This window comes from Vulpes vulpes, chromosome 13 (assembly GCF_048418805.1).
Source record: "Vulpes vulpes isolate BD-2025 chromosome 13, VulVul3, whole genome shotgun sequence".
NCBI classification, from domain to species: domain Eukaryota; kingdom Metazoa; phylum Chordata; class Mammalia; order Carnivora; family Canidae; genus Vulpes; species Vulpes vulpes.
This window is the reverse complement of record NC_132792.1, coordinates 130,984,422-131,008,847: the sequence shown is the minus strand read 5'-3', so window position 1 is coordinate 131,008,847 and position 24,426 is coordinate 130,984,422. Positions and strand designations below refer to the sequence as shown.

At 38.9% G+C, this 24,426-nt stretch overlaps 1 protein-coding gene across 2 annotated transcripts in view; it reads left to right on the top strand.

The window, feature by feature from the left end:
- The window catches only part of NME7 (NME/NM23 family member 7), a 259,209-nt gene that overhangs the window by 199,307 nt on the left and 35,476 nt on the right, over positions 1-24,426 (top strand). The window lies entirely within an intron of this gene.

Below are 24,426 nucleotides of genomic sequence, written 5' to 3'. Positions count from 1 at the left end.
CATATAACTAGTCTTCAAAGAATTAAGGTATTTCTGTGATTGGCATATATATATTCAAATATTTTAATGCATACATTTAAAAATAATTTAGAAAATGAAAAGCTACAGCATTAATTAAATAATATGAAATTTGTTTTAAAAAACAGGTAGAAATACTATTGCCATAAGTTTTTAATCATAAAGATATGTCTGTGAAATCAAGAAGTCCAATGTGATGTGTGATAACATTAAAAGCAATAGTTACTATTTATTGACTCTTTGTATGCTGGTTTCTAGCATGATAGATAAATGCTTTGTATAAAGTAATTCTTTTACTCTCCAAAGCAACTCTGATAGGTTGGTATTATGATGTCCATTTTTTCAGGAAAATAAATTGAAACTCAGGTTAAGTAATTTCCTCAAACCACTCATATGAGACAGAGCCATATTTTGACCCTCATCTGTGTAATTAACATTATAGGAAACAAAAAATTATAAGGAAATATTAGTGATGGGACGCCTGGGTGTCTCAGCGGTTGAGCATCTGCCTTCAGCAGATGCTGATTGGCCCAGGGCCTGATCCTGAAGACCTGGGATCGAGTCCTACATCGGACTTCCTGCATGGAGCCTGCTTCTCCCTCTGCCTGTGTCTCTGCTTCTCTCTCTCTCTCTCTCTCTCTGTGTGTGTGTCTCTCATGAATAAATAAAAATCTTTAAAAAAGAAAATATTAGTGAAAATTATTCTTGTTTGTTTTTTTGCTTTATTATTATTATTATTTTTTAAAGATTTTATTTTATTTATTCATGAGAGACACAGGCAGAGGGAGAAGCAGGCCCCATGCAGGGAGCCCGATGTGGGACTTGATCCCGGGTCTCCAGGACCATGCCTTGGGCCGAAGGCAGTCCTAAACCGCTGAGCCACCCGGGTTACCCCTGCTTTTTATTTTTTTATTTTTTTTGTTTTATTTTTTTTTTCTGCTTTTTATTTTTAAGTAGACTCTACACCCATCATTGTAGCCCAATGCAGGGCTTGAACGCACATCCTTGAGATCAAGACCTGAGCTGAAATCAAGAGTCAGACGCTTAACCAACTGAGCCACCCAGGTGCCCCAGTCTGGTGTGGTTTTTAAAAAGTCCTTTCTAGGCCAAAAGCAGAGAGATTTTAAAGAAAAATAGAGGTTTTTTTTTTAACTTTTTACAGTTTTTTAATTTTTGTATGTCGAAAGGAATTGAACTGAAAAGACACACGATAAAGTGATTGTAGCATAATGATAGAAAGATGATTGATATCCTCAATACTATTTATTTTAGAGAACATTGCCTATGTTTTTAGAGAATATTACCTATGTTTTATGTCAAATATATCAGTCATTTTTTTCTGCCTTTGAAGTTATACATAGAAAGGCCTTCCCTCACATTTTACTTTCATTTTCTTACATTGAAATATTCAATCCACCTAGAATTTGACATATAGTGTGAGGTCTGGACCAGTCAGCTGTCATAACATCATTAAATCCTTCTGTATTTTCATTGTTACTTCTCATTTATTAAATACTTGTCTACATCTATGCCTGTTTCTGAGCTTTTGATTTTATTCCATTGGTCTATGCCAGCAAAATACTTTTTTTAATGTTGTACTTTATTTATACTTTGAAAAATTTTCCTGGTTATTCTTTTACATTTATTCCTCCACATGAACTTTGCATGAGTTTACCAAGTTCTTTATCCTCAAGATGCAAATGGGACGTTGACTAACATTATAATATGTTTATAAGTTAATATGAGAGTTACATATCTATAATTGTGAATTTTCATCTGTATTTATAGTATGCCTCTTCTTTTATGCAAGCAGTAGAGTCTTTATTCATAGAGGTCTTGAACATACTATATTAAATTTATTCCCATCAGTGTTTGATTTTGTTGCTATAGACAATGACTTTGTTAACTCCATTAAGGTTTTCTGCTATAATACAGGATGTTAATGTGATAAACATGCAATTACATGTTAATGTAATCTTATCTGAACAATGCACCCTGGTATGAAATTTTGACATACTTATGAAATAGAAAAACGTAACTTCCTTTTTAATTAATTGCCCAAAGCATTACATGTTTATTGGAAATTTTCACCTGTTTTATAAATATTCTCTTTATCTTTTGATATTTTAGGATCTGTAGACTAGCTTTGAATACAGATTGTTGTTCAGTGAAACTGAAATATTAATCATGAAATTTATGCCCATTTAAAGTTTAAAAAATATTATCAAGGTATGCCCATGATGCTGCTTGTACAGTTTGAAATGGATTAATACTGCCTGCAGTTTACAAACCCATTTTCTAAATCATTTTCTAGCCTAACTGCACAGGAGATTTAACTGTAAGTTAATGACTGTGTGGTTTAGAAAATTAATCAAAAGCCAGAAGTTGGAGCTCTAGCAGCCTCCTCTCATGTGGCTGGTGATTCATACTTGATGTGACCTTGGATAAGTCATTTTTTCTTTCCATGCCTCACTTTTATCAGCAAAACAAGATAAAGAATGCTAATATAACCAAGAGATGTTCTCCCAGTTAGGGATTAACTATTTGTGGATTGTTACTTGGCTTTAAATGGTAAAGTATTATAAAAAAAAAACCCCGAAGCCTGAGTAATTATCTGTTCATAAGTCTTCAGAGTGAAATTCAGGGTGAAACGGACAAGCTCTCTGATCAGGGAAGCATTTTATGCTGCTATTCATCAAGAGAACATCCTTTAGATGTAGGGTGACCATAAAATGTATTGTCTAATCCAGGACCTTTTTGAAAGGCAGCTCCCACCAGGCAAGATGCTAGGACAAAAGGCACAAACCAGAAATGTCATTAACACACTGGAATAATAGGCTCCCTATAGGAGCCAGGGAAATGGGAAAATGTTACTTCTGCTTAATCTTTTCCCCATGTGATGTTTACTGAGCTAAGTTTATTTGTGTCATAAGTGTAGACCTTAGAAGGTATGGTTTCAATTCATATTTTGTCCCCATTTATTTTATGCACTTACTATTCTTGTAGCAAATGATTGTAGTATGTATTACTTGCTGACATTGTGATAGGATTTCAGAATAAAACGAGACATTTCTCCTGTCCTCATTGAACTCACAATAAGTTCCAGAGGTCATGGATCTTAGCGTGAATATAGAATCTGATTTATTTGGATTCTTCTAATTGTGACAAAGGCATTTTTGTGGTTGTAGAAATAAATGACAGCATCTGTGGTGTGAGATATTCTATGATATCATTTCACTGATAATGTTCCTGACACTTCATTGGAAGTAACTCTAAAGATCTTAAATTCGAGCTTCAAAGAAAGCATTAATGGTAAAATGTATAGCTAAACTAGTAATTAAAGAAATGCTAGTTTTTTATTAAGTGAAAAGAATTTTTAAAGTGTTGCTGTTCATTGCTGGTAAGCCTGCTATTAAACACATACCCTCATATTCTGGTGACAGCTACATGGTGACAGATACTGAAAGCCATGAGGTTTTTCCCATTTGTCCAGAATTCTTTGATGCTGGCCAAAGGAGGAGGTGGCAGCAGGACTATGAAATGGAAAGTTATCTGCACAGATGTTCACTGAAGGAGCATTTGTGGTAATTAAAATCAGAAATAACATGCATGTCCAAAACTATATCTGATGGTCCCTCCCCTGAGAAGGCTTTCTTAATACCTGTTGTCTGCATCAGAGGTCCTTTCATATGTGTGTTTTCATAGCATTTTGCTTCCCTCTAACATAGTAGTGTAGTCAGGAGCTGACATAGCTCTGCGCCTGGGGCAACTTACTCATTTCATCAAGCTAGGTTTCCTCATTCCATAAAATGAAGATAGTAGCAGTACCTGCTATATCAGATAGCATAGTGCCTAGCACAGAGTAATTGCTTGACAAATGATAGCAATTATATTATTATTATTATAGCCCATTGTCTGTTTGCTTATATATATGTCCCCAGAAGACTGAGTACTCACAGGGAAGAGAATCTGTCTTGCCCAGCATATAAAAGCTCTTCCATAAATCATTTTGAAGAAAAAGAGGGAAAAGTGTTTGGTGAAATAAATTATGGTTCATGTACTCTGTGCAGAAGTATGTAACTTTTTTTCTAAATAATGATGGTGGAGACCTACAGCAGTCGATTCCAACCTTCCTTGCACCTCAGAATCACCTAGACCATTTTAAAAATACTGATGCCCAGATCTACCCTTAGAGATTCTAATTATTTTTCTTTTGAAATAATTTCAAACTTACAGAAAAGTTCAAGTGCGGTACAAAAAAATTTTTTTTCACGAACATTTGGGTTTAAGCTGCCAACATAATGCCCGTGTCTCTGAATACTTTAGTGTGCATTTTTTTTTAACATAAAAGGGCATTTTCCTACATAACTACATTAAAAGCATCCAAGTTAGGAAATTAACATTGATACATTGCTACCATTTAATCTTTAAGCCCCATTCAAATCTGTCCCATTGTCTCAATAATATGTTTTAGTAGCAAAAGAATTCAGGTCAGAATCACTCATTGCATTTAATTCTCTCCTTAGTTTCTTTCAATGGAGAGCTTTCCTCAGATTTTCCTGGACTTTCGAGACCTTGACACTTTTGACAATAACCAGCAGAGATTCTACTATAATTGACCCATTTATTCCTTTGCTCATCAGAAACTTTCCTGATGGTTTCTGCGTACATTTCTAACAAGATACTGACACACCGATTTTGCTAAACGGCATATGTTGCTTACACAACGAGTCATTTGTTGGCTTCCCATTGTCCATGAAGCTGTGTGATGCCTGTTTGATTTTATGACCCAACCTTGTGTATACCTCCCCTCTGCTCACTTAGCCTGAGGCACTCCACTCACAAGCATCCCTGATGATTCTTCTTCAGTTTTACTTTATCCTTTATCTTTACCGAAGCATCTGTGCTGCTCATGTTACTTCTGTAGTCAGTTTCCAGAACTGTTGTTTTCTGACTATCTTCACAGGAACAACCAACAGTTTACATGTGCTGAAATTGAAGTTCTCAAAGTTGACAAATAGGTATACAGTAGAAAATATAAATGTGTTTGAATTTTGAATTCTGTACACCAAAATGATATATCAGTCATTCATTCAGATATTTAAAAAAAAATTAAAAACAGCACTATGGACACAGCAATAAACAGGATACATGCAGCCCTCGCTCGTGGAGTTTACCTTTTAGGAGATAGCAATCATAGTAATTGTTTATTAGAATCATGAAAATAAGGATCTTGCCTCTGTTTTTGTTTTCTGAATATTTTGCAAATTGGTTATATCAATTTGTGGTTATAAAATAAAAAATTTTAAAGCTTATAAAATAGGGGTGCCAGGGTGGCTCAGTTGGCTGAGTGTTAGACTTTTGATTTCAGCTCCAGTCATGAATCTCAGGATCATGAGATCAAGCCTCACATCAGATTTCACACTCAGCTCCTTGAGATTCTCTCACCCTATCCCTCTGCATAGCGTGCATGCTATTTCTCTCTAAAATAAATAATCTTTTAAAAAATTTTTAAAAATATTTCATTGTATGTATAAATAGCCAGTCAAAACAAATCTGAAACTAGATACATAATTATTTCTGGATTTTTTTTTTGTTGTTGTTCTAGCATACTCTGGAAAAAAAATCAACCATTAACCAGAAATAAACATAGGTGTAGGAGTTAGATGATTGGACAGGCCTGGATTTCTTGGCTGTGGTTAGAATGGGTCTCTGCACACACTGACTTTCATAATTTATCTTTAGTTTTAGTTTGTATCTCAAAAGAGGAGTTGTGATTTTTACTAGTACATTGTCAAAGAGGGAACAGCTTGTCCAAAGACAAGAGCAAGTAGCTTTCTCTAAGGGATTTAAAAATAGTTTAGTAAGGCTGAGACTTTGACCTTGAGGTGGAAAATGACAACAGATAAGGCTAGGAAAGTCATCAAGGGCCTTGTAAAGTTATGTTAAAACATCTGAACTTCATCCAGACAGCAACAGGGATCCATATAAGTATCTTACAGAGGGGAATAGCACAATCATGTTTGTGTTACAGGGATCACTCTGGCTGCAGGATGGAGAACAGATCAAACATGGGATGGTAGGGGGAGGAGGTCAGTCTGGAGGGAGGGAGACCAGGTAGAGGGTGGTTAGGGTAATTTAGGGGAAGATTCAGGTAGCCTGAGGGGATGTGGCAGTAGGAAGAGCCAGAAGCTGTAAGCTTCAAAAGACGTTTAGGAGGCTAGAACTGACAGCCTCAGAGATTAATTGGATGTAAAGGGTAACCTATGGCAATGAAACAAGAATAACTCCTATCTCCAAAGTGAAGATAATGGAGACTACCATAATTATCTATGATACCAAAATTTCTGAAAACCAAAGTTCTTTCATAAATTTGGTAGCAAAGCCTAACCAGATCTTACATATATATTTTTCCACAACCCACTTAGTGTGACTGTCCACACTGCTGTAGAAGTATTAATGTATCAGATTACATATGGAAAACTCCCCAGACTCCTGGTATAATATAAAATATGTAGACCATCTATATTCAGTGGCTCCTATATAATGTGTAGCACATATACCATATTACTATTCTAAGTTTCAAAACATCTGTCACCAGGAGTTTGAATAAGGGATAGTGGAGAAGTTTTTTTTTTTGTTTTTTTTTTTTTTTTTTTAGTGGAGAAGTTTTGAAACAGCCATGGAGAATGAGCTGATCACAACCTATAGATTTCTGGGTGATATTTAGGATTCAATTGATTTGAGATACTATTTGTATCATGAATTTATTGTTTTTCTTAGGTACAGTTGAAATGAACAGGGATGAGGCCTTTGCCAGTAGGTGCATGAGGTGGGATCATTGGGGATGTTAGCAAAAGTGCTTGCAGTTATAAATAAGGGAAGATGTGATGGGAGGAGGTGCTAGAATCAAAGGAGACCTAGATCAAAAGGGATCTAGAGCCTCAGAGAAGGGGCAGATATTCCTCAGGGACAGAGGTTCTGGAACACTTGAGGGCAGGAGCTGCAGTCAGAATAGACTCGCCTTAATTTAAAATTTCAGAGGAGGAGCTTTTCATGGTGATGATGAGGTTCAGAGTGTGGCCTTGGAAGAGGAGACCAGCATGGAGCAGAAGCCACCAGAGATGTGGAGCCTTCCGCACTGAGTGAAGCTAAAGTCACTGGGGATCCTGGCTGGGAGGCAGAGTGGAGAAGAAAAGGGTGATCCAAAGCCTGAAGTTTTCAGCAAAGTAGAGATGGTGAACCTGAGGTATGACAGCAAAAGGAGGAGAAGAGAGGATCTGGCCAGGTGGAAGAGGCTCAGAGTCCAGGTCCTACATGAGGGAAGAAGGAAAGCACTGCTTCTCCAAACCTGGTCAGAGAAGCTTCACCCAAGACTCCAAAGAAGTGATGCCTTCAGGAGTATCCAGGTTTCACTTCAGGCTGGGAGGCCCAGATAAGTTCAAGTGTGAGGGGTGTTTACTTTGAGACTGAGGGGTTGGAGGGGGCAAGAATAGTGAGAGAAAGGAAAGGGGAACCCCGGAAATGGGGGAAATAGGTGACCAGATGGCCTCCATCTTGGTGGATGGGGTGTTAGGAGTTAGTAGTTGTTTTTCTGTAGTTAGAGGCTGGAATGTAGGTGGTCTGAACCTGGTAGAGCAACTCCACAACCTAGAAACCAGGCTCTACCTTCTTGTTCCTCACAGACGTTCTTAGCCTATGCCTTTTGCTGTGTGGTCTCCCACGTGGTTGTTGGAGCCACATTTATCACTTCTGTGATCCAGGCATGAAGATGGGGAAGAGCAAGGGCCAGAAGGTGGAAAACACCAGCTCAGTCAGCATGCTCTTTTCTGCACACCTTAAGGAAATATTCCAGGAGCCCCACCCAGAAAATTCTGCTTCTGATTTATTTGCTAGAATTTAGTCCAGTGGCCACTCCCTTCTTCAATGGGAGCTGGTAAATATAGAGAGCAGTGAGAACATGGCTACCTCCAACAAAGTTGAGCTTCTGTTGGAAGAAAGAAGGAGAGTGAGCACCGGGGAAGAGCAGCATCTGCCACAAATGGTCAACAAGAATAACAGATATTGAGCTAGGGACCAGGTTTCCACTAGAACTGGCCCCTGCTGTTCCCCATTATGGTAGTTCTCAAGAGTCCTCCCCTGACCATCACCTACATCAGCTGCATCACCTGAGAAATCGATGGAAATGAAACTCTGGCCCTACCCTAGACTACTGACTCAGAAATGCTGATACTGGCCCAGGAATCTGCTTTACAAAGCCCTCCAGGTGAATCCGATACCCCTAAGGCAGTGGTTCCCGGCCAATAACATGCATCAACATCACCAATGGAGGTTTTTGTGTTTTGTTTTTTATTCCAGTAAATTGACAGTGTTATATTAGTTTTAGGTATATAATACGGAGTTTTTAAAACTACATAAGCCTGGAGTTGTATCACAAAAGATTCTGGTTAAGTAGGTTTGGGATGAGCTTCTTGTATCTGCAGAGTTTTTGGAGCAGGGGCAGGGGGCAGTTTATGTTGCAGGTGATTCTGATATAGATAATAATTAAACTAGCATTTGGAAATTACTGACCTTTGTACCTTTTGTGGAAAAGTTGGCCATGGTTCTGCTTTTGAGGAAAACAGACCCTGTCAGGAGGCCAGCAAAGAGATTATTTGCATCCAGGACCTAGAACTGGAAACAGCAGCAGCCTCTGAAATTGGAAGGGATCTTGGAATTGGAAGCCTCTCTCAATGGGTCCAGCTGCAGCCAAGTGTTATTATACTTCCAGGGAGAGCAAGCCTCCGAATGGGGAAGTCTGTGGCCTCTTGGGAAGGAGCCAGTCATGACCTGGTTGATTACCTGGATTTCTTGGTGGATGTCTCAGTGTTGAGGCTACCATATGCCCCTTCAGGAAATGACTAGAGGCCTGGGTGTATGTGTGTATGTGTGTGTGTGCACACACACTCTTTAATGAAGTAATGCATTCCGGGGCTGACAAGGACAGAGGCCTTGGGTCTCTTACAGCTGAAGACAAATTCTTCAAATTTGCACTCACCGCTTAACATGGGCCTGTGATGCACAGGTGTGCAGGGGTCCAAGCCATATCTTTTTTTCCTTCTAGTCTCCTTTGATAGTCTGGACCTCTTGGACTTTTGAATCTTTAGCCCCTGCCTAGTATACTGTGGGCTTTTAGTCAATGTCTATTAAGTAAACATGTGGGGGAGCATATCATGAATGAGGACAGTGTACCTCCATCCCCCTTCTCTTTCCATATGGCTGAAATGTCACACCCTGATGAAGTGAGCCCCACTTTGAAGTGTCACATCCCACTACTCCCTCCGTTTACCAGTTGTCAAAAAAGTCTACTGTTTCTTTCACTGACAACCGTATGCTGCTAAAACCTGAGCTATGTGTATGCAGAAAGCTGATGGTTTGCAGAGAGTTTTCATCCTCTCAGATATAGTGTTTCAAAGGTCTCTACATTAACCTTAAAAGTATCTTGAAAATATAATAGGCATTAGGCTATAAAATTCTAATTCTTTATGGCCCAGTAAAGAATTGGTATTTTCTCAGATAAAGGAATCTTGGACTAAAATTTCATGTTCCCTCTTATATCCTATAATGTGTAGAGATCATGTTCCTTGCTAGATTACTTTGATTACTTTTACCCCAGATAGTCTGCACATTATCTCAGTAAGAAAGGAATCCTAATATTTCCCTCATTTAGCATAGGTAGGAATTTAGTTTTTTATTCATGGTGATAATGGATCTCTATTTATAAAATGCTAGAATAACTTATTCCCAACAGTCATAATAACTGTTTACTTCATGGAAATTTTTATATCCATTAATATTATAATATCCAAGCCATCATTATGATGACTGAAATCACATTCCACGCAGGGGATTTTCAGGTTTATAGGTCCCTCCCTTTCTCAAATACAGCCTCAGCTCCAGCTTCCTTTGCATTGTTTATCTTTTCAATCTGAAAAGTAACAAGCCTTATGGATGAGGATTAAAAGATTATATTTAATATGATTGATCCCATTTTATTTTTTTATTGAAGCATAATTACCATATGTCATATTAGATTCAATGTACACTATGGATTTAACAATCTATACATTGCTCAGTGCTCCCCACACTAAGATCAGTTACCATCTGTTCACCATTTGACCTTATTACAATATTATTGACTATATTCCCTCCACTATACGTTTCATCTCCATGACTTATTTTATAACTGGAAACTTATACTTTTTACTCCCCCCCCCCCCCTCTTTTTTTGTCCTTCCTCAAACCCACAACCCTCTGGCAACCACCAGTCTATTCTCTGATTTGTTTACTTGTTTGTTTATAAAGATTTTATTTATTTATTCATGAGAAACAGAGAGAGAGGGAGAGACATAGGCAGAGGGAGAAGCAGACTTTCTGCAGGGAGCCCCATGCAAGACTTGATCCCAGGACCCCAGGATCACAACCTGAGCTGAAGGCAGATTCTCAACCACTGAGCCACCCATGGATCCCTATTCTCTGACTTAAGAGTGTGTTTGTTTTTTGTTTATTTTGTTTTTTAGATTCCACATATAAGTGAAATCATATGGTATTTGTCTTTCTCTGACTTATTTCACTTGGTATTATGCCTTCTAGATCCATCCATGTTGTCACGAATGACAAGATCTCATTCTTTCTTACAACATAGTAGTATTTCACTGTTTAAAGATACCACCTCTTTATCCATTTATGCATCCATGATAAATAATGCTGCAATAAACATAGGGGTGCATCTATCTTTTTGATTTAGTGTTTCTGTTTCCTTTGGGTAAATGCCTAATAGCATGATTATTGGATTATTATTGGGTTATTGATATTTGTATTTTTAATTTTTTGAGGGACCTCCATACTGTTTTCCACAGTGGCTGTGCCAATTTGCATTCCCACCAACAGTTTGGGAGGGTGCTCTTTTTTATCCACATGCTCATCAACACCTGTTATTTCTTGCCTTTTTTATACTGGCCATTCTGACAGGTATGAGGTGATATGTCATTGTGGTTTTGATTTGTATTTCTCTGATGATCAGTGATATTGAACACTTTTTCATGTGTCTATTGGCCATCTGAATGTCTTCTTTGGAAAAATGTTTATTCAGGTCTTCTGCCTGTTTTAATCAGATTATTTGTGGCTTTTGGTATTGAGATGTAGAAGTTGTTTATATATTTTGTGTATGAACCACTTTATTGGATATATTATTGCAAAAAACTTCTCCCATTCAGTAGATTACCTTTTTGTTTTGTTGATGGTTCCCTTTGCTGTGCAAAAACTTTTTAATTTTATGTAATTCCAGTGGTTTATTTTTGTTTGTTTCCCTTGTCTGAGGACACATAACACAAAGTGTTTTGTGTTTCCATACAGATTTTTAGGATTATTTGTTCTAATTCCATGAAGAATGTTGAGTATTTTGATAGGGATTGTATTGAATCTGTCGATTGCTTTTGGTAGTATGGATATTTTAATGATATTAACCCTTCCAGTCTATGAGCATGGTATATCCTTCCATTTGTGTCATCTTCAGTTTCTTTCATCAATATTTTGTAGTTTTTAGGGTACTGGTCTTTCTCCTCTTTGATTAAATTTATTACTAGGTATTTTATTATTTTTGGTGCAATTTAAATAGCATTGTATTCTTAATTTTATTACTGCTACTTTGTTATTAGTGGATAGAAACAACAGATTTCTAGTTATTAACTTTGTATTATATAACTTTACAGAATTCATTTATCAGTCGTAATAGTGTTGTGATGGAGTCTTTAGGATTTTTGATGTTCTGCAAACAGTGAATTTTACTTCTTCCTTACCAATTTGGATATTTTTTATTTCTTTTTATTGTCTGATTGCTGCAGCTAGGACTTCCAGTACTATGTTGAATAAAAGTGGTGAAAGTAGACCTTGAAAGGAAAAGCTTTCAATTTTTTAAAATTGAATATGATGTTAACTGTGGGTTTGTCATATATGACCTTTATTATGTTGAGGTATGTTCCCTTTAAACCCACTTTGTTGAGTTTTTATCATGAATGGATGTTGTATTTTGTGAAAAGTTTTTTCTGCACCTATTAAGATGAATATGTGCTTATTATCATTTCTCTTAATGTGATATACTACATTGATTTATGAATATTGATCCATCCTTGCAAGTGGAAATAAGTCCCTCTTGTTTGCAGTAAATGATTTTTTTAATGTATTGCTGGATTCAGTTTGCTCGTATTTTGTTGAAGATTCTTACAATTATATTAATCAAAGATATTGGCCTGTAATTTTTTGTGTGTGATGTCTTTATCTGGTTTTAGTGTCAGGGTAATTAATGCTAGCCTCATAGAATAAATTTGGAGTCTTTTCTTCTATTTTTTTAGAATAGTTGGAGAACAGGTATTAACTCTGCTTTAAATATTTGGTAGAATTGGGGATCCCTGGGTGGCTCAGCGGTTTAGCGCCTGCCTTTGGCCCAGGGTGTGATCCTGGAGTCCCAGGATCAAGTCCCGCGTCAGGCTCCCGGCATGGAACCTGCTTCTCCCTCCTCCTGTGTCTCTGCCTCTCCCTCTCTCTATGTCTATCATAAATAAATCTTTAAACAAAATAAAAATAAAAAATACATAATTTTTGGTAGAATTCATCTGTAAGGCCCTGTAGTCCTGGATTTTGTTGGGAGTTTTTTGATTACTGATTTTAATTTAATTGCTAATAATTGGTCTGTTCAAATTTTCTATTTCTTCCTGATTCAGTTTTGAAAGGTTATGTCTTTCTAAGAATTTATCCATTTCTTCTAGGTTGTCTAATTTGTTGGCATATAATTTTTTTTAATTAATTTTTATTGGTGTTCAATTTACCAACATACAGAAAAACACCCAGTGCTCATCCCGTCAAGTGTCCACCTCAGTGCCCGTCACCCATTCCCCTCCAACACCCCCCCTCCTCCCCCTCCACCACCCCTAGTTCGTTTCCCCGAGTTAGGAGTCTTTATGTTCTGTCTCCCTTCCTGATATTTCCCAACATTTCTTCTCCCTTCCTTTATATTCCCTTTCACTATTATTCATATTCCCCAAATGAATGAGAACATACACTGTTTGTCCTTCTCCGACTGACTTATTTCACTCAGCATAATACCCTCCAGTTCCATCCACGTTGAAGCAAATGGTGGGTATTTGTCGTTTCTAATTGCTGAGTAATATTCCATTGTATACATAAACCACATCTTCTTTATCCATTCATCTTTCGATGGACACCGAGGCTCCTTCCACAGTTTGGCTATTGTGGCCATTGCTGATAGAAACATCGGGGTGCAGGTGTCCCGACGTTTCATTGCATCTGAATCTTTGGGGTAAATCCCCAGCAGTGCAATTGCTGGGTCGTAGGGCAGGTCTATTTTTAACTCTTTGAGGAACCTCCACACATTTTTCCAGAGTGGCTGCACCAGTTCACATTCCCACCAACAGTGTAAGAGGGTTCCCTTTTCTCCGCATCCTCTCCAACATTTGTTGTTTCCTGCCTTGTTAATTTTCCCCATTCTCACTGGTGTGAGGTGGTATCTCATTGTGGTTTTGATTTGTATTTCCCTGATGGCAAGTGATGCAGAGCATTTTCTCATGTGCTTGTTGGCCATGTCCATGTCTTCCTCTGTGAGATTTCTCTTCATGTCTTTTGCCCATTTCATGATTGGATTGTTTGTTTCTTTGGTGCTGAGTTTAATAAGTTCTTTATAGATTTTGGAAACTAGCCCTTTATCTGATACGTCATTTGCAAATATCTTCTCCCATTCTGTAGGTTGTCTTTTGGTTTTGTTGACTGTATCCTTTGCTGTGCAAAAGCTTCTTATCTTGATGAAGTCCCAATAGTTCATTTTTGCTTTTGTTTCTTTTGCCTTTGTGGATGTATCTTGCAAGAAATTACTGTGGCCAAGTTCAAAAAGGGTGTTGCCTGTGTTCTCCTCTAGGATTTTGATGGAATCTTGTCTCACATTTAGATCTCTCATCCATTTTGAGTTTATCTTTGTGTATGGTGAAAGAGAGTGGTCCAGTTTCATTCTTCTGCATGTGGATGTCCAATTTTCCCAGCACCATTTATTGAAGAGACTGTCTTTCTTCCAATGGATAGTCTTTCCTCCTTTATCGAATATTAGATGACCATACATTTCAGGGTCCATTTCTGGGTTCTCTATTCTGTTCCATTGATCTATGTGTCTGTTTTTGTGCCAGTACCACACTGTCTTGATGACCACAGCTTTGTAGTACAACCTGAAATCTGGCATTGTGATGCCCCCAGCTATGGTTTTCTTTTTTAAAATTCCCCTGGCTATACGGGGTCTTTTCTGATTCCACACAAATCTTAAAATAATTTGTTCTAACTCTCTGAAGAAAGTCCATAGTATTTTGATAGGGATTGCATTAAACGTGTAAATTGCCCTGGGTAACATTGACATTTTTACAATATTAATTCTGCCAATCCATGAGCATGGAATATTTTTCCATCTCTTTGTGTCTTCCTCAATTTCTTTCAGAAGTGTTCTATAGTTTTTAGGGTATAGATCTTTTACCTCTTTGGTTAGGTTTATTCCTAGGTATCTTATGCTTTTGGGTGCAATTGTAAATGGGATTGAGTCCTTAATTTCTCTTTCTTCAGTCTCATTGTTAGTGTATAGAAATGCCATTGATTTCTGGGCATTGATTTTGTATCCTGCCACGCTACCAAATTGCTGTATGAGTTCTAGCAATCTTGGGGTGGAGGCTTTTGGGTTTTCTATGTAGAGTATCATGTCATCGGCGAAGAGGGAGAGTTTGACTTCTTCTTTGCCAATTTGAATGCCTTTAATGTCTTTTTGTTGTCTGATTGCTGAGGCGAGGACTTCCAGAACTATGTTGAACAGCAGTGGTGAGAGTGGACATCCCTGTCTTGTTCCTGATCTTAGGGGAAAGGCTCCCAGTGCTTCCCCATTGAGAATGATATTTGCTGTGGGCTTTTCGTAGATGGCTTTTAAGATGTCGAGGAAAGTTCCCTCTATCCCAACACTCTGAAGGGTTTTGATCAGGAATGGATGCTGTATTTTGTCAAATGCTTTCTCTGCATCTAATGAGAGGATCATATGGTTCTTGGTTTTTCTCTTGCTGATATGATGAATCACATTGATGGTTTTACGAGTGTTGAACCAGCCTTGTGTCCCAGGGATAAATCCTACTTGGTCATGGTGAATAATTTTCTTAATGTGTTGTTGGATCCTATTGGCTAGTATCTTGTTGAGAATTTTTGCATCCATGTTCATCAGGGATATTGGTCTGTAATTCTCCTTTTTGGTGGGGTCTTTGTCTGGTTTCGGAATTAAGGTGATGCTGGCCTCGTAGAACGAATTTGGAAGTACTCCATCTCTTTCTATCTTTCCAAACAGCTTTAGTAGAATAGGTATGATTTCTTCTTTAAACGTTTGATAGAATTCCCCTGGGAAGCCATCTGGCCCTGGACTCTTGTGTCTTGGGAGGCTTTTGATGACTGCTTCAATTTCCTCCCTGGTTATTGGCCTGTTCAGGTTTTCTATTTCTTCCTGCTCCAGTTTTGGTAGTTTGTGGCTTTCCAGGAATGCGTCCATTTCTTCTAGATTTCCTAATTTATTGGCGTACAGCTGTTCATAATATGTTTTTAAAATCGTTTGTATTTCCTTGGTGTTGGTAGTGATCTCTCCTTTCTCATTCATGATTTTATTAATTTGAGTCTTCTCTCTCTTCTTTTTAATAAGGTTGGCTAATGGTTTATCTATCTTATTAATTCTTTCAAAGAACCAACTCCTGGTTCTGTTGATCTGTTCCACAGTTCTTTTGGTCTCGATATCATTGAGTTCTGCTCGAATTTTAATTAACTGTCTTCTTCTGCTGGGGGTGGGGTCTATTTGTTGCTTTTTCTCTAGTTCCTTTATGTGTAAGGTGAGCTTTTGAATTTGAGATCTTTCCAGTTTTTGAATGGATGCTTGTATTGCGATGTATTTCCCCCTCAGGACTGCTTTTGCTGCATCCCAAAGATTTTGAACGGTTGTATCTTCATTCTCATTAGTTTCCATGAATCTTTTTAATTCTTCCTTAATTTCCTGGTTGACCTTTTCATCTTTTAGCAGGATGGTCCTTAACCTCCACGTGTTTGTGGTCCTTCCATACTTCTTGTCGTGATTAAGTTCTAATTTCAAGGCATTATGGTCTGAGAATATACAGGGGACTATCCCGATCTTTTGGTATCGGTTCAGACCCGATTTGTGACCCAGTATGTGGTCTATTCTGGAGAAAGTTCCATGTGCACTTGAGAAGAATGTGTATTCAGTTGAGCTTGGATGTAAAGTTCTGTAGATATCTGTGAAATCCATCTGGTCCAGTGTATCATTTAAAGCTTTCGTTTCTTTGGAGATGTTGTGCTTAGAAGACCTATCCAGGGTAGAAAGAGCTAGATTGAAGTCACCAAGTATAAGTGTATTATTATCAAGGTATTTCTTCAGTTTGGTTATTAATTGGTTTAAATATTTGGCAGCTCCCACATTCGGGGCATATATATTGAGGATTGTTAAGTCCTCTTGTTGGATAGATCCTTTGAGTATGAGATAGTGTCCCTCTTCATCTCTCACTATAGTCTTTGGGGTAAATTTTAATTTATCTGATATAAGGATGGCAACCCCTGCTTTCTTTTGAGGACCATTTGAATGGTAAATGGTTCTCCAACCTCTTATTTTCAGGTTGTAGGTGTCCTTCTGTCTAAAATGAGTCTCTTGTAGACAGCAAATAGATGGGTCCTGCTTTTTTATCCAGTCTGAAACCCTGCGCCTTTTGATGGGGTCATTAAGCCCGTTCACGTTCAGAGTTACTACTGATAGATATGAGTTTAGTGTCATCATATCTATTCAGTCCTTGTTTTTGTGGATTGTTCCACTGAACTTCTTCTTAAAGGGGAATTTTAAGAGTCCCCCTTAAAATTTCTTGCAGAGCTGGTTTGGAGGTTACATATTCTTTCAGTTCCTGCCTGTCTTGGAAGCTCTTTATCTCTCCTTCCATTTTGAATGAAAGCCTTGCTGGATAAAGTATTCTTGGTTGCATGTTCTTTTCATTTAGGACCCTGAATATATCCTGCCAGCCCTTTCTGGCCTGCCAGGTCTCTGTGGAGAGGTCTGCTGTTACCCTAATATTCCTCCCCATAAAAGTCAGGGACTTTTTTTTCTCTTGCTGCTTTAAGGATTTTCTCCTTATCTTTGGAATTTGCAAGCTTCACTATTAAATGTCGAGGTGTTGAACGGTTTTTGTTGATTTTAGGGGGGGATCTCTCTATTTCCTGGATCTGAATGCCTGTTTCCCTTCCCAGATTAGGAAAGTTTTCAGCTAGGATTTGTTCAAATACATATTCTGGCCCTCTGTCCCTTTCGGCGCCCTCAGGAACCCCAATTAAACGTAGGTTTTTCTTCCTCAGGCTGTCATTTATTTCCCTTAATCTATCCTCATGGTCTTTTAATTGCTTGTCTCTTTTTTCCTCAGTTTCCCTCTTTGCCATCAACTTGTCTTCTATGTCACTCACTCGTTCTTCCACCTCGTTAACCCTCGTCGTTAGGACTTCTAGCTTGGATTGCATCTCATTTAATTGATTTTTAATTTCTGTCTGATTGGATCTAAATTCTGCAGTCATGAAGTCTCTTGAGTCCTTTATGGTTTTTTCTAGAGCCACCAGTAGCTGTAAAATAGTGCTTCTGAATTGGCTTTCTGACATTGAATTGTAATCCATATTTTGTAACTCTGTGGGAGAGTGGGCTGTTTCTGATTCTTTTTTTTGAGGTGAGGTTTTCCTTCTAGTCATTTTGCTCAGTGCAGAGTGGCCAAAACCAAGTTGTATTGGGAAAAGGAGAAAAAGAGAGAGAAGGAAAGAAAAGAGAAAAAGAAAAAAGAGAAAGAGGGAAAAAAAAGGGGGGGAAAAGAGAAGAAAAAGAAAGAAAAAGAAAGAAAGGAGATAAAAGAAAAAAAAGGGGGGTGGGGCGGGGTAAGCAATCAGAAATCAAGAAGAAAGAAAGAAAAAAAAAGCACAAAACAAAACAAACAAATAAAAAAAAACACACACACAAAAAAAAAACAAAAACAAAAACAAAAAAAACCAAAAGCAAAAACCACGGGGAGTATCTTCCGATTCTGTGTACTTTAAGTCCCTTGACTTCCCTTGGAACTGGTCCGTCTCGCTGGTCTTCTGGGGGAGGGGCCTGCTGTGCTGACTCTCAGGTGTTAGCACTTGGGGGAGCTGCTCTGCCCCTGCCTGGTGCAGGGCTCAGTGGGGGTTGTTCACCCCGTGAGGCCCCGGGAGGAAGCCATAGTGGCGGGGGCAGCTCTGGGACCCTGGGGTCAGCTCCCGCAGTAGCTCCGGGGCTCTCCGTCTGCAGGGCCTGGGGGCTCCCGGGCGGGGCCGCTGATCTGCTCAGTTCCAGGCAGGAGCGTCCTCGCTGTCCTGGGCCCTCCCGGCCTCTACCTGTCCCGGGGGGAGGCCGGATCCTGGGCTGTGTCCCGGCGCCCTGTGCTCCGGGGCCTGCGCTGTTGGATTCGCGCTCCCGCCCCGCAGCCCCCTCCGCGGAGCCGCCGCCCGAGCCCCTCCGAGCTGCTCCGGGTCCCGCCGAGCGCTGCAGCCCTTAGGGAGCTCGGCGCACTCTCCGGGGCGCAGTTCCTCTGTTACTGTCCCAGGGAGCCCGAGGGCATCCCCGCCTTTCTGGGGATCCTGCTCCAATTCCCCGGGAGGCCTTTCCACCCGGGAAGGTTGGTGCAGCTCCTGCTCCTCCGGGACGGGGCTCTCCTGTCCTGGGGACACTCGCCCCGGCCTCAGCCCGGCTCCTCGCGGGGCCCCTCCCCCTTGGAGGCCTTTTGTGTCTTTATTTCTTTTTCCCCGTCTTCCTACCTTGATAGAAGCGTGAACTCTTCTCACTGTAGCGTTCCAGCTGGTCTCTCTTTAAATCTCAGGCCGAATTAGTAGATTTTCAGGATGATTGGATGGTTTTCTAGGTAATTTGTTGAGGACAAGTGACTTGGAGACCCTGCTCCTCCGCCATCTTGCCCCTCCCCCTGGCATATAATTTTTAATACTATTCTCTTACAATCTTTTTTATTTTTGTGGTGTCAGTTATTTCTCCTCCATTTCTGATTTTATTTACATTTCTTTTTTTTTTTTTGATAGTCTGGGTAAAGGTTTATCAGTTTTATTTATCTTTTTAAAGAGCAGCTCTTGGTTTCATTGATCATTTCTACCATCTTATAGTCTCTATTTCATTTATTTCTGCTCTAATCTTTTTATTTCCTTATTTCAATGAGCTTTAGGCTTGTTTCCTCTAGCTCCTTTGGTGTATAAGTAGGTTGTTTATTTGAGATTTTTCTTTTTTCTTGAGATAGGCCTGGGTCACTATAAATTTCCCTCTTAAAACTACCTTTCCTTCGTCAAAAGTTTTTGAATCATTGTGTTTATGTTTTCATTTGTTTCCATGTATTTTTTTATTTCCTCTTTGATTTCTTGGTTGACCCATTAATTGTTTAATAACATACTGTTTAGCCTCCACGTGTCTGTTTTTTCCATATTTTTTCTTGTAATTGATTTCTAGTCTCATACTGTTGTGATTGGAAAAGATGCTTGATACTATTTCAGTCTTCTTGTATTTGTTGAGACTTTTTCTGTGGCCTAACATGTGATCTATCTTGAAAAATGTGCCATGTGCCCTTGGGGAAAAATGTGTTTTCTGTTTTTGTATGGAATGTTCTTATATATCTATTAGGTCCATGTGCTCTAATGTGTTGCTCAAAGTCTCAATTTCCTTGTTGATTTTCTGTCTGGATAATCTATCCATTGATGTAAGTGGGATGTTAAAGTTCCCTACTATTATTGGATTACTGTCCACTTCTCCTTCTTTATCTGTTAATATTTGCTTCATGTATTTAGGTGCTCCTGTGTTGGGAACATATTTACAATTATATCCTGTTGTTGGATTGATCCCTTTATAATTATGTGTTCCAGTTCTTTGTCTCCTGCTACAGTTTTTGTTTTAAAGTCTATTTCGTCTAATACAAGTACTGCTAACCTGGCTTTTTTTGTTTCCATTTACATGGTATGTTTTTCCATCCTTTTACTTTTTTCTTTTTTAGAATTTTTTTTTAATTTTTATTTATTTATGATAGTCACAGAGAGAGAGAGAGAGAGAGAGAGAGAGAGGCAGAGACACAGGCAGAGAGAGAAGCAGGCTCCATGCACCAGGAGCCTGATGTGGGATTCGATCCCGGGTCTCCAGGATTGCGCCCTGGGCCAAAGGCAGGCGCCAAACCGCTGCGCCACCCAGGGATCCCTTACTTTTAATCTATATGGGTCCTTAGGTCTGAAGTGAGTTTCTTGTACACAGCACATAGATGAGTCTTAATTGTTTTTAATCCCTTTAGTAATTCTGTTTTGGGATTGGAGCATTTAGTCCATTTCTATTGAAAATAATTATTAATAGTTATGTACTTACTGCCATTATGTTGCATCCTGGGTTTTTGTTTTTTGTTGTTGTTGTTTTGGTTGTGTGTGTGTGTGTGTGTGTGGTTCTGCCCTTTTCATTTTACCTTCTTTTGCTCTCTTCCCTTGTGGTTTGATGGCTTTCTTTAGTGTTGATGGCTTTCTTTAGTGTTATGCTTGGATTCCTTTCTTTTTATATTAAGTTCAAAAACATTATAAAAACACTAAATTGTTAGTCTCCTCTCCCCATTTTATGTATATTATGTTATATCTTACATCTTTCTGTGACTAATTTTTTAGATATAATTGCTTTTTTTTTATAATTTTGCATTTTAATCTTCATATTGGATCTATAATAGCTAATCTATACCTGTATTATATGTTTGCTTTTACCTGCAAAAATTTTTTTCATAATTTTCTTACTTCTAGTTATGGGCTTTTCTTTCCACTTAAAGAATTCCCTTTAACATTTTTGTAAGGCTTCTTTAGTGAAGGTGAACTTTTTAAACTTCTGTTCATCTGGGAAATTATCTCTCCTTCTATTCTTTCTTAAAAATTTTTAAAAGATTTATTTATTTATTATTTTAGAGAAAAAGAGCACGCACATGTGATGGGGAGGGGCAAAGGGAGAAAGAGAGGGAGAACCTCAAGCAGACTCTCCACTGAGCATGGAGTAGGGCTCAGTCTTATGACCCCAAGATCATGATCTGAGCCAAAATCAAGAGTTGGACTCTTAACGAAGTGACTCAGGCGCCCCTCTTTTCTTCAATTCTTAATGATAATCTGGCTGGGTAGAGTATTCTTGGTTGCAGGTTTTGTCCTTTCAGCACTTTGAATATATTATGCCACTCTTTGCTGACTTGCAAAGTTTCTGCTTAAAAATCAGCGGACAGCCTTATGAGGTTTCCCTTGTATGTAACTTTATTTTTCTCTTGCTGCTTTAAAAATTCTCTCTTTATCATTACTTTTTGGCATTTTAATTATTATGTGTCATGGTATGGACATCTTGGGTTCATCTTGTTAAGACTCTTTCTGCCTCTTGCACTTGGATGTCTGTTTTCTCCCCCCGGGTGAGAGAAGTTTTCAGCTCTTCTTCAAATCAGTTTTCTGCTTCTCTCTCTCTCTCTCTCTCTCTCTCTCTCTCATTTCTGAGATCCCTGTAATGTGAATTTGATTAAACGTAATGATGTCACTGAGTTCCCTTTAACCTATTCTCATTTTTTATTATTCTTTTTTTCTTTTTGCTATTCAACTCAGTTGCTTTCCATTTTTCTGTCTTCCAGATCACTGATCTGTTCTGAATTCTTTAACCTGTTGTTGATTCCTTCTAGTTTATTTTTACTTTCAGTTATTCAGTTTTCAGCTCTAACTGGTTCTTTTTTATACTTTTTATGTCTTTGTTGAAGTTCTCACTGAGTTCATCCAATGTTTTCTCAAGTCCAGTGAGTATCTTTATGACCATCACTTTGAATTCTATATCAGACATGTTGCTTATCTCTATTTCATTTATCTCTTTTACTGTGATTTGTCATGTTCTTTCCTTTGGGACACATTCCTCTGTCTTCTCATTTTGTCTGTGTTTGTTTCTACATTAGGTAGGTCAGGTGCATCTCTTGGTCTTTAAACTAGTATCCTAGTGTAAAATAGGTCCTGTGATGCCCTCTAGCACAGTGCATCCTGGTCACCAGAATCAGGTGTTCAAGGTGTGTCTCCTGTGTGGCTGCATGCACCTTAGTGTTGGGGCCGAGCTGTAACTGCCTTCAGCCCAGCCAGCTGCAATGATCTACTTTGTCTACTGTAGGCATCTTGGGCAGGATTTGGTCTCTGCCCTGTTGAGACGCCTAATGCAGGCCTGTGGTCTCATTGGTGGGCAAGGCTGGTAATTAAACTGTCTCCAGTTATCCTCTCTGCCGCAATTATGGGTATACCAAAGGGCAGGTCTTGCTCCTTGTATGGCCAACTGAGTCTCTAGTTGGTGGATGGGGCCAGTAGTCAGCCTAGCTATCTGCAGATAGCCTCTCTGACACATTTGCAGGATGCCAAAGGGCAAGCCTTGCTCCCTATGCAGCCAGCTAAGAGGCCAGGCTGCTGGAACTGTGGGCACACTAGTGAATGGAGTTATCTCTCTCTCCCTCCCCAGGGCAGGAGTTACTTCGGAGTGGCTCTGATCCCAGGGTTGCCTTAAGGATATGGTGGGGCAGTAGCTGCTTTGGAGGGATGCCTGTTGAGGTGGAAAGATTGGATGGGGTGGGTCCACAGGGGAACATCGGAATAGGTACATTGTGCTAAAAGGGCAAATGAAGTGTTGGTACTGGCTGCTACAAGTGTCCAGCTATGTAGACTGGAGAGAGGAAGGGTAATGATGCCTGCCAGCACTTTCATCCCTGGATAACTCTCTTGAAGGTCCCTGCCCCTCTGGCACATGTTCTAAGATTAGTCAGTAACTTTATACATACTCCAGGTGCTTTTCAAATGACTGCTTCTGTACTGTGTTTTGGGCTTGATTGTTTTCCATTCTGTCTCTCTAAGAACAAGGACTCAGTTTCTCATTGCCCTTCAACTCTCCCAGGATTAAGTCCACTGATTTTTAAAATTCTGAGTTAAGCCTTGATAATTTTCAAACCTCCTAAAATTAAGCCCCACTGGTTTTGAAAGCCAGGTGTTACAGAAACTCATCCTCCCAATGCCTGTACCTAGTGTCTGTGGAGCCTGCTGAGGGGTCTGATCCTCTGCTTCTCCATACTTGTGATATCCTTCCTATTTGTGGTTAGTCTTGTCAGGGATTTGGTTCCCAACTGTGTGCCCAACCCTCCTACCCTTTTAAATATGGCTTCCTCTTTACAATTAACTGTGGAAATTCCATTATGCTGACCTTCAGGGCATTTTTAGAGTTACTTGCATAGATGTAGCTATTATCTTGGTGTGTAGGTGGGATGAGGTGAGCTCAGAATCCTCCTTTCCCTGATTGATCCCACCTTATACAGGTGGGTATAAAGTCATTCACTGTAGACATTAGGAAATAAATCAAAATTTTATTTTGAAAAGATTGGTTAATTAATAACTATGGAAAATCCACATAGAATAAATAGATACAAAATCATTGGACTAAAAATAACCTTAAAGGGACATTTAAGAATCTCTAGGCATTTTGTTTTAGCATTTTCTCATCCTCCCTGCCTATTCTCTAGTAGTGATTCTCAGACTTCAGCTGAGGCAGAATCTGCTAGAGGGCTTTTGAAGCCCACAGATTACTGAACCCTAAAGTTTTTGATTGAGTAGATCTAATCTGCATTTCTAACAAGGTCTCAGTTAACACTGATTCCATTGGTCTAGAGTACCACACTTTTGAGAACTACTGCCTGAAGCCAAAAGCCACTGTACACCCTTATACTATTAAGTTGAATTGTTTGTTCCCTTGGTTAATTGTTCTCAGATTTGGATTTCGTAGACTAGGAACATTTCCAAAAATAAACCAAGCAATGAACAACAGTAACAAACTCCACATTGAAGAGACATATAAAAATCAACTTTTAAAAATCTACCAAATAAGGACATTAAAAACAATTGTTTCTCATCATCACCATCATTTTATTTTGAAAAGACATTTATTTGCCAGTCGTTTAATATAGAACAATGAACTGTCTCTTCAACTGGGTAAATTCATCTTTACTCAAAGCTCAACTTTGTTGCTATGCCATGCCAAGGACATGATAGTGAAAGCAATTTGCTGCAGGTACAGGCAAAAACATGGTTGCACTTTGTAGGTAATTTTTTTAAGGTTATTTATTTTTATTTATTTATTTGAGAGAGAGAGAGATGTGGAGAGAAAGCATGAGCAGTGGGGAGAGGCAGAGGGAGAAGCAGACTCTCCACTTAGCAGGGAGCCTGACACAGGCCTTGATCCCAGGTCTC